Source organism: Podarcis vaucheri (assembly GCF_965113315.1).
Source record: "Podarcis vaucheri genome assembly, chromosome: 15".
NCBI classification, from domain to species: Eukaryota; Metazoa; Chordata; class Lepidosauria; order Squamata; family Lacertidae; genus Podarcis; species Podarcis vaucheri.
This window is the reverse complement of record NC_138753.1, coordinates 27,418,901-27,429,914: the sequence shown is the minus strand read 5'-3', so window position 1 is coordinate 27,429,914 and position 11,014 is coordinate 27,418,901. Positions and strand designations below refer to the sequence as shown.

General features: G+C 44.8%; 1 long non-coding RNA gene across 1 annotated transcript; it reads right to left on the bottom strand.

Annotated features, from left to right (window-relative positions):
• Positions 1 to 309: 309 nt before the first annotated feature.
• Positions 310 to 3,679, bottom strand: LOC309519878. The gene is made up of 2 exons (XR_014214043.1): positions 2,068 to 3,679; positions 310 to 1,400 (listed from the first exon to the last, which is right to left on the bottom strand). It is a non-coding gene; the product is annotated as an uncharacterized lncRNA (long non-coding RNA).
• Positions 3,680 to 11,014: the final 7,335 nt, after the last annotated feature.

The following is an 11,014-nucleotide window of genomic DNA, read 5'->3' as shown; positions in this document are numbered from 1 at the left end:
TGGGAAAAGGGCTCAAAGCAGAGTGATTTACGGGACAAGGATAACTGTGACTTTAAAGATGAATGGGAACCCTTTACAAAGTATTTGAAGATGCAACAAAGCGAACTGGACTCCTTGGCTGGCTTTGAATAAACATTCACAAACTTTTTATTGATAATAATCAGCTAAATGGTTTGAGGATCTATACAACTGTGTATCATGCAGAAAACAGCATTCTTAGAGAAATCAAAGACTGGAACTGAGGGAAGCTGGGGGGTGGGTGGGTTTTATGTGGGAGGGTGGGGGGAGGAAGGAAAAATGGGGGGGAAATAAGGATGATATGTTTCTGGATAATATGTTTTGTTTTAATTTTGAATAATTAAAAAACAAACAAACCACAGAGTGATTCATCCAGACTCTTAATAGCAGTTATATGGAACCTCAGAAGCAGAACGTCTCTGAATACCAGCAGGAGGACAGTTAGCTCTGTCCCCTGCTTTTTTGGGTGGGGAAGAGATCATTTTTATTTCATTTTACAAAGTTATAACAGTACCAAATACATATCCATATAGAGATTTATCTGATTCTTGAGACTTCCCACCATCTCCTCCATGGCTCTTACTGTCAACATTTTCAACTGCATATTTTATGATCTATATTTTGTATCTGTCCATATTGTTTGTTACATTACAAGGGTTATTAAAATCCTGCTAAAGTTTTCATCTGCTTACAATGGTCTCCTAAATAAATTATAATTTTTTCCCATTCTTTCTTGAAGCTTTTGTCTTCTTGGTTCCTGAGTTTTCTGGTCAGTTTTGCCATTTTGGCGTAGTCCATCAGCTTGGTTTGCCATTCCTCTCTGGTGGGGACTTTGCCTTCTTTCCATCTCTGGGCTAGTAGCATCTGTTGTGGCTGTTGTCTCATACATAAAAAAGTCTTTTCTGCTCCTTTGGAATATTGGTACCTACAATTCCTAATAAAAAGGCTTCTGGGATTTCTTTAACAAAAACCCCCATCCCCGGCTTTTGAGCTTCTCAGATGAATTTTGTTGATCATTATGAGCTGCACTAAATGGACCTTTGGTATGATCCAAGAAACCTGTTCATAGCTAGCAAGGCTCTTCTTACACTCTTTTATCATCATACATTGAGTTGGTTCAATATTATCAGCTTATCTTGACAACAGTGACCCAGTACATCTTCTTCAAGACGGTAGCAACAGATTCCATGTCTGTGGGGCCAGATGCTACACAGGTGACCTTCTACAAGTACACCTGCTTGCTTTTGTAGCATTGACATAACCAAACCTACTCCAAGATGGTAGCCAGCATCAAAAGACACTTCCTTCATTGAGGCTGCCCCCAGAGGACACCAGCTCAGCCGATGCCATTAAAATCCTTCTCAGTGTACACAAAGCCTGTTCTACATGAAGAAAACAAAGATCTTTAATATTGGAGATGGGCTTTTAAAGAACAACAAAGCACCTTCAGGGAAATGAAGTCAACGGCAAACAAACATGATTGCCTATCCGCGAGAAATTAAACATTTAACAGCATGATGCAAGGCTATTTAAAACTGAGGCCTGCAGAAGTGATGAGTCCAGAAGTGCTGGTTAAATGTCACACTTGGTTTGTTCCACCTCCTTCCACTTAAAAACAAGCAGCAAACAAACACCCACAGAATGTAAATGGAGAGACTAGCCACCTTTGCTTGAAAGTGAGTCCCGTTAATTTTAAAGTGACTGCAAACAAGTGTGTGTAAGTATGTTTAGAACTGAGACTATTTAATCTTGAAGTGTGGCCTGTCAACACAGGTAATATGGCATGGTTTAAGGCAGCATTCTCCATGCCCTACAGATGTTTTGGAATACAATCCCCATCAGTGCCAACCTGCATGTCCATTGTATTTCCAAACATCTGGAGGCTGCCAGATTGGGAAAGACTGGGTTAAAACATGCTGCACGTTACCCCCCCCCAAAAAAGTTGCTGCTTACCCAGAGAAAATGCCCCTCGCCTAAATTGAAGAGATGTGGACTCTGGCAATGAAAGGCAAAGCTATGTATGATCAAAGCAATAAGCCAAACACTTACCTTTCCAGTGATAAGAGATGCCTTCTAAACCAACCCCAAATATGGACAGGCTGAAAGGAAAATACAAGCAGACTACAATTTCAATAGTCATATCAGACCAAAATTCTCTTTTTCCAGTGCTGTTTTTCTAGAAAAAGGGGTGCCAGAACTCACCAAAAACCCTTCCCTCATTCTCTTAGAATGGCAATGGCACCAAATGTTCTGAGAGGTGCCAGAACTGAGTTCTGGCGAATTGTGGCTGAAAAAAAGTGTTGTATTTTATCCCTATTGTCCACCTCCCCCAATATCCACCCCTGCAAGCCATTTACCACCCACTCCAAGGCTGCAAAACGTCTTGTGTTTTGTAAATCCCATAGCTGCCTTCCATTATTTTCTGGACTAAAACTCCCAACCGCTCCAGGCAGCACAGCTGTGCTGGCTAGTAATGGTAATATCTGGTTCATTCTCAAAGGTTCTGTGGAACAAACTCAATGTTGCTCAAACCCCCCATACAGCATACAAATGTGGCATTTGCCCGTTCTTTTGGAAATGTCTGTACAGGGTTACAGAAAGGGTTAATAGGTAGACCAATAGAAAGCCAGAGGCGGAGCCTACCTGTTTTTAAAAGGCTTAGCCAGAGGTTTAGACAGTTGGGAAAAAGCAGTTGGGGGAAAGATCAGTTGGAAGACAGATGGAAATAGAGAGACAGTTAGTGCAGTTGGTTCTTGTGTGAGGGGAGGTAGAAGAGTTAGAGATAGGATAAAATAAGACTAAGAGGGTAAAGGGTAACAGCATTTCAAATGCATTTAAAGTTTATTTATGTTTGCAATAAACTACAAACTTCGTTGTTAACTTGAGAATCCGACTGAGACTAAGTGATTTACCACGGAGAACCTGGTTGGTGGCAGTGGATTAGTGGTGTATGGGTCAATAGTCCATGAGACGACCGGGCGCTCATGAATGCCACAACAAGTTTATTCTTTTATCCAAAGGTAAGCAAGCACAATCACACACCCACACAGCCACAACACATATCAAGAGAAGGAACACAACACCAAGGCACTTTGCTGATTAATTACTTTTCACCTGTGCTGGTGGGCAGTTCACTGATCTCAAGAAGATGTTATATCATTGGGCTGATGGGAGTTGTAGCTCAAAACATTCAGAGGGCATCCTTATTCTCCAGCTGGGGTCAGAACTACTTGCAGGTGTTCTTCACAAGGGTCAGTTGAGATGGCAACTCTAGCAACTTGAACTAATAAGTGTTTAACAAGGCATCCCTAAGAGACAAAACTAGCCATTTTCAGAGTTTATTCTTTGTGCTCTGTAGCTGTATTATGCCACATTCACAGTACACATTTAAAGCACTGTGAAACCACTTTAAACTGTTTCCACAAAGAATCCTGGGAACTGTAGTTTGCTAAGGGTGCTGAAAGTTGTTAGGTAAAGGTAAAGGTACCCCTGCCCGTACGGGCCAGTCTTGACAGATTCTAGGGTTGTGCGCTCATCTCACTCTAGAGACCGGGAGCCGATGTCATCCGCAGACACTTCCGGGTCACATGGCCAGTGTGACATCGCTGCTCTGGCGAGCCAGCACAAGCGCAGCACACGGAACGCCGTTTACCTTCCCGCTATAAAGCGGTACCTATTTATCTACTTGCACTTAAGAGTGCTTTCAAACTGCTAGGTGGGCAGGCGCTGGGACCGAAAGATGGGAGCTCACCCCGCCGCGGGGATTTGAACCGCCAACCATACGATCGGCAAGTCCTAGGCACTGTGGTTTTACCCACAGCGCCACCCGCGTAGCGCTGAAAGTTGTTAGGGGACCCCTATTTCCCCTCATAGAGCTACAATTCTCAGAGTAGTAGAACAACTAATCCAGAATGCAGCAGCTAGACTGGTAACTGGAAGTGGCCACCAAGACCATATAATGCTGGTCCTGAAAGACCTACATTGGCTCAAAGTACGTTTCTGAGCACAATTCAAAGTGCTGGTGCTGATCTTTAAAGCACTAAAAAGCCTCAGCCCAGTATACCCGAAGGAGCGTCTCCACCCCCATCTTTCAGCCCTGACACTGAGGTCCAGCACCGAGGGCCTTCTGGTGGTTCCCTCACTGCGAGAAGTTAGGTTACAGGGAACCAGGCAGAGTGCCTTCTCGGTAGTGGCACCCACCCTGTGGAATGCCCTCCCATCAGATGTCAAGGAAATACAGTGGTACCTTGGGTTACATACGCTTCAGGTTACAGACTCTGCTAACCCAGAAATAGTACCTCAGGTTAAGAACTTTGCTTCAGGTTGAGAACAGAAATTGTGCTCTGGTGGCGCAGCGGCAGCAGGAGGCCCCATTAGCTAAAGTGGTGCTTCAGGTTAAGAACAGTTTCAGGTTAAGAATGGACCTCCGGAACAAATTAAGTACTTAACCCGAGGTACCACTGTAAACAACTATCTGACTTATAGAAGACATCTGAAGGCAGCCCTGTTTAGGGAAGTTTGACATTTTATTATGCTTTTAATTTTCTGTTGGGAGCTGTCCTGAGTGGCTGGGAAAACCCAGCCAGATGGACGGGGTATAAATAATAAAAATTATTATTATTATTATTATTATTATTATTATTATTATTATTATCATCATCATTCCCTATTCACTGGGAACTCTGGAAATCATAGCTCTGTGGGGAGAATGGAAGATCTCTTAATAACGTTCAGCATCCTTAACAACCTACAGCCCCCGGTTTTTTGGGGGGGGCTGTATTCACAGGGAACTCTGGAAATCATAGCTCTGTGGGGAGAATGGAAGGTCTCTTAATAACGTTCAGCATCCTTAACAACCTACAGCCCCCGGATTTTTTTGGGGGGGGCATGATAGTGCTGTGACCATATGGTGCAAATGTGGCCTTAGTCTGTTGTAGCAAAATCAACTGAGAGCCTCTCCAGACATCCATTTTATTGGGTGGTTGCACTGTTTTGTTTCCGATCAGGGCATGCCCCATAACGTCCTACGGAAATCTTTTAACTATACAACAAATGTTCTGGTTACATTTTTGTTGTGCTATAGGACTTTTGGACATTAATAATGTGGTAGCACTGGGGAAGCATCACAAAACAAACTAAAGCAGAATAAATACACCACCAATGCACTATTATTGAGCAAAGAATATTTTGCAGAAAACACCTGCGATAAAACGCCAGTCTGCAGGGGCCCAGAGAGTCTTGTGGCACCATAAAGACTAACAAATTTATTGTTACATAAACTTTCATGGACTGGAATCCACTTCATCCAAAATGTCCTCTGTAAACAAGGAGCATTTAAAAGGAGCTCATGAGAGATATATAGCTAATAATTAATCTAGACTGGGCACTGCAATAAACTGCTACAGAAAACTCAACCAGGTGAATCAAGGCATGTGGAAGATCGGACGATGGAGATCACTGCAGCCTTCTTCCCATTTTGCAGGGATGAAGGTAATTTACCTGTCCAAGAGGAAGGCATCAGAGATAGTAGCAGGATTTTGTTGTTGTTGTTTAGTTGTTTAGTCATGACCCAATGGACCAGAGCACGCCAGGCACTGTCTTCCACTGCCTCCTGCAGTTTGGTCAAACTCATGCTGGTAGCTTTGAGAACACCATCCAACCATCTCGTCCTCTGTCGTCCCCTTCTCCTTGTGCCTTCCATCTTTCCCAACATTAGGGTCTTTTCCAGGGAGTCTTCTCTTCTCCTGAGGTGGCCAAAGTATTGGAGCATCAGCTTCAGGATCTGTCCTTCCAATGAGAACTTAGGGCTGATTTCCTTCAGAATGGATAGGTTTGATCTTCTTGCAGTCCATGGGACTCTCAAGAGTCTCCTCCAGCACCAGAATTCAAAAGCATCAATTCTTCAGCGATCAGCCTTCTTTATGGTCCAGCTTTCACTTCCATACATCACTACTGGGAAAACCATAGCTTTAACTATACGGACCATTGTTGGCAAGGTGAGGTCTCTGCTTCTTAAGACGCTGTCTAGGTTTGTCATTGCTTTTCTCCCAAGAAGCAGGCGTCTTTTAATTTCGTGGCTGCTGTCACCATCTGTAGTGATCATGGAGCCCAAGAAAGTAAAATCTCTCACTGCCTCCATTTCTTCCCCTTCTATTTGCCAGGAGGTGATGGGACCAGTGGCCATGATCTTCATTTTTTTTGATGTTGAGCTTCAGACCATATTTTGCACTCTCCTCTTTCACCCTCAATAAAAGGTTCTTTAATTCCTCCTCACTTTCTGCCATCAAGGTTGTGTCATCTGCATATCTGAGGTTGTTGATATTTCTTGTAGCAGGATTTACTTTGCAGCAAAACCAAAAACTTTCCTCCCAGCCTCCCAATCAATAGTGTCATGCTGGGCCAGTATTAAAATTCTAGTTACTATCAATATTAAAGTTTCATTTGCAAAATGGCTCAATCGATCCAAGCAGACAATAACCTCTTAACAACGCACCAGCTCTGATGGATTAGCTCTGACATGGAATTTTTGGAAGCCTTTCTGTCACTTCTGTTGCATGGCCCTCTGCTGAGTCCAATCAGAAATCGATGTTTGCTGTCTGAAGGCCTAAACGTCAGGTGTATTTTGGGAACTTTTTTGGCCCCTGGTTTTTGCAGTTGTTGAGGGGAAAGAAAGAAGTGGCTTTTTAAGGATAGGTTTCCTATGAAAACATTATCACAGCTATTAAACCAATATTTAATACTTGGCTTTTTGAGGACAACTCGATAAGTACTGATTTTGTGTCACAGAGGAAGCAATTATGTCTTCAAGAAAACCAGAAAAATAGCCTGCTCCCCCCCCCCATGCAAGGAGGACTGAGGTTCAAAGGCCAGGGGATGAAACAGAAGTATCTAAATTATAAGGCATTTGTCAAAAAGGATGGTATTTCTTGTCCACAAAATTGATTTCCTTTCTGCTTCTCTAAAACGAAAACAGGCTAAGTCAGAGGAGCAGGGGTCTCCTCACAACTCTCAGCATCCTTAACAAACTATAATTCCCAGGATTTTTTGGGTGGAAACCATGACTCTTTAAAGTGGTTTGTTAATGCTTTAAATATATAGTGTAGATAAGGCCTCAGATTTGTACCTGGGACCCTGACTGCTTCTGCAAGGGCTGCTGGACTTCCAGGGCTGATTTGAAGATATGCCTAGCCCCCCTCCAGGTAGCAGGTAGAGAGCTTGAATCTATTAAAAATAAGGAGACCATGCACAAAGCTTACAAGCTTCAGCCCAGCAGGAACCAGCTGCAAATTATAGCACACTCTCTCTGGGAAATTCTGCCTACCTCTGCTCCTGCTTTGCCTCTCCCAATTAACTTCCATCTCCAGATATTGGTGATGGAAGGGAGTGCAGAGGAAGAAAAAGAGCAGGGCTGGGCTCAAGAGAAGCTGGTAATGATAGTGCAGGTGTACCTGACACGAGGTGTGGGGCTGCCCTCCATACATCACCAGGGGTTAAATGTTTTATTTAACATTTTCCTAGCAGCTACACCAGCTCTTGGAGGGAGCGCTCACAAACCATAGCTTACATAGTCGTGTTATGAATTAATGCTATACTCTCCAGTCTTTCCCCCTAAGGTTGGCAGTGATGATTGCTGTGCTAGGGGCATAGCTGTCAACTTTTCCCTTTTTTAAAGGGAAATTCCCTTATTCTGAATAGGATTCCTCGCAAGAAAAGGGAAAAGTTGACAGCTATGGCTAGGGGAGACCAAACCTTAGTTTTGCACTTTTGATCAGGTTGTTTGTTGGGGGAACAGCTCCACCCAGCAGTGTGTAAGATGCCCTTGCTGCTGTTAACTATGGCCACTTACTTCCTAGTGAAGAGTGTTGTGTTGGCTTAGCTCTAGAAGTACCTGTTTGCCAATTTATTTTATTTATAAAGAATAAATAAAAATATTTACATAAGATTCACAATAAGGTTATTATACCAAATCATAGATGCTCGAATCTAAACAAATACACATATCCAAAAAGAACAAGCAAAGGAAATATAAAAGGAGAAGAAAGTGAAAGAACTCAAAAGACATGAAAGCAAGTAAGAATTCTTAAAGAAACAAAAACAAACCTAGCTTTGCATCATTGACTGATTTGTAGTGGGTAGATAAAGAGTTTTTCTCCTTGTCCCTGCTGTGACAAATTCCCTCAGTAAGATAGAAGCAAGACAACATGTTTAAATCAGCAAAGAATTCGGTGATTCTCTCTGAGTAGTGGGGGGTACACTATAAATCTGCAGCAAGGATTCTCTTCTCTCCAGCTTGCTGCTTTGCTTTTAGCTCAAATCACTCCAACTCTATGCCCTCAACACTGACTTCATCCTTCTAACTATGCACAAGTTGGGGGAGAGGGCCCCATCCATTTGTCATCTCACACAGACCCACTTCCTTTGTTCCACTTAATGGCCCATCACCCAGGCAATCACCTCACCAGGAAACTAGCCTGGCTTATATTTTCACAGCTGCTGAAACCTGGGGTTAGAAGGGTCTCCCCAACTCATACCAATACCCTTCAGGTTTAGACTAGCATCTGCCTGGGCCTGAGCTCTGTGAGTGCAGCTTTCTTCCCATTGAAGCGCAGAGTGTTTGAGGACCAGGACATTCATGGGGAAACCAAAATGCTTGTTTACAAAGCTATTGTACTACCAACCTCATTTTATACTTGTGAAACGTGGACCACTTATAAATGCCATCTCCAACCAGGGGCGAATGAAGGCATTGTGACACCCGGGGCGGGGCATTGCTAGGTACGATGCATGCGCCATAATAATAATAATAATAATAATAATAATAATAATAATAATAATAATTTATTATTTATACCCCGCCCATCTGGCTGGGCTTCCCCAGCCACTCTGGGCGGCTTCCAAAAGAATATTAAAATACTATAATACATCAAACATTAAAAGCTTCCCGAAACAGGGCTGCCTTCAGATGTCTTCTAAAAGCCTGGTAGTTGTTGTTCTCTTTGACATCTGGTGGGAGGGTGTTCCACAGGGAAGGCGCCACTACAGAGAAGGCCCTCTGCCTGGTTCCCTGTAACTTGGCTTCTCGCAGTGAGGGAACTGCCAGAAGGCCCTTGGTGCTGGACCTCAGTGTCCAGGTAGAACGATGGGGGTGGAGATGCTCCTTCAGATATACTGGACCAAAGCCATTTAGGGCTTTAAAGGTCAGCACCAACACTTTGAATTGTGCTCGGAAACGTACTGGGAGCCAATGTAGGTTCAAGACCGGTGTTATGTGGTCTCTGCGGCCGCTCCCAGTCACCAGTCTAGCTGCCGCGTTCTGGATTAGTTGTAGCTTCCGGGTCACCTTCAAAGGTAGCCCCAAGTAGAGCGCATTGCAGTAATCCAAGCGGGAGATAACCAGAGCATGCACCACTCTGGCGAGGCAGTCCGCAGGCAGATAGGGTCTCAGCCTGCGTACCAGATGGAGCTGATAAACAGCTGCCCTGGATACAGATTTGACCTGTGCCTCCATGGACAGCTGAGAGTCCAAAATGACTCCCAGGCTGCGCACCTGGTCCTTCAGGGGCACAGTTACCCCATTCAGGACCAGGGAATCCTCCACACCTGCCCGCCTCCTGTCCCCCCAAAACAGTACTTCTGTCTTGTCAGGATTCAACCTCAATCTGTTAGCCGCCATCCAACCTCCAACCGCCTCCAGGCACTCACACAGGACCTTCACTGCCTTCACTGGTTCTGATTTGAAAGAGAGGTGGAGCTGGGTATCGTCCGCATACTGATGAACACCCAGCCCAAATCCCCTGATGATCTCTTCCAGCGGCTTCATGTAGATGTTGAAAAGCATGGGGGAGAGGACAGAACCCTGAGGCACCCCACAAGTGAGGGCCCAGGGGTCTGAACACTCATCCCCCACCACCACTTTCTGAACACGGCCCAGGAGGAAGGAGCGGAACCACTGTATAACAGTGCCCCCAGCTCCCAGCCCCTCAAGACGGTCCAGAAGGATGTTATGGTCGATGGTATCAAACGCCGCTGAGAGATCCAGCAGAACTAGGAAACAGCTCTCACCTTTGTCCCTAGCCCGCCGGAGATCATCAACCAGTGCGACCAAGGCAGTTTCAGTCCCATGATGAGGCCTGAATCCCGACTGGAAGGGATCCAAATGGTCCGCTTCTTCCAGGCGTGCCTGGAGTTGTTCTGCAACCACTCGCTCAATCACCTTGCCCAAGAATGGAAGATTTGAGACTGGGCGATAGTTACATAGCGATGCTGCACATGCATTGTACATAGCGGTTTGCCAGCAGCGCCACTCCAGCACCATATGGACAGTGCCAGGATCCCTCCATCGCTGCTACAGCTGTGAATGGAGGATCCTCTACATGCGGCTGTAGCAGTGACGGAGGGATCCCACCACCGTCTGTACGGTGCCCGAGCGGTGATGGTGGATAACCCCTATGTACAGTGCATGTGTGGCGTCATTATGTACAGCACATGTGCTGTACATAGCGGTTTGCCGCTGGCACTGGGATCTTCTGCTCATGGCTGCAGCCACGAACGGATGATGATGATAATAATAATAATAATAATAATAATAATAATAATAATAATAATAATTATTTATTATTGGTTCCCCAGCCACTCTGGGCAGCTTCCATAGAAACAAGAAAACACTAAAATATCATACATTAAAAACTTCCCTGAAGTTGCCTTAAGATGTCTTCTGAATGTCAGGTAGTTTATCGTTTTGACATCTGATGGGAGGGCGTTCCACAGGGCGGGCGCCACTACCGAAAAGGCCCTCTGCCTGGTTCCCTGTAGCTTTGCTTCTCGCAATGAGGGAACCACCAGAAGGCCCCTGGTGCTGGACCTCAGCGTCCGGGCAGAACGATGGGGGTGGAGACGCTCCTTCAGGTATACTGGGCAGAGGCCGTTTAGGGCTCTAAAGGTCAACACCAGCACTTTGAATTGTGCTCGGAAACGTACTGGAAGCCAATGTAGGTCT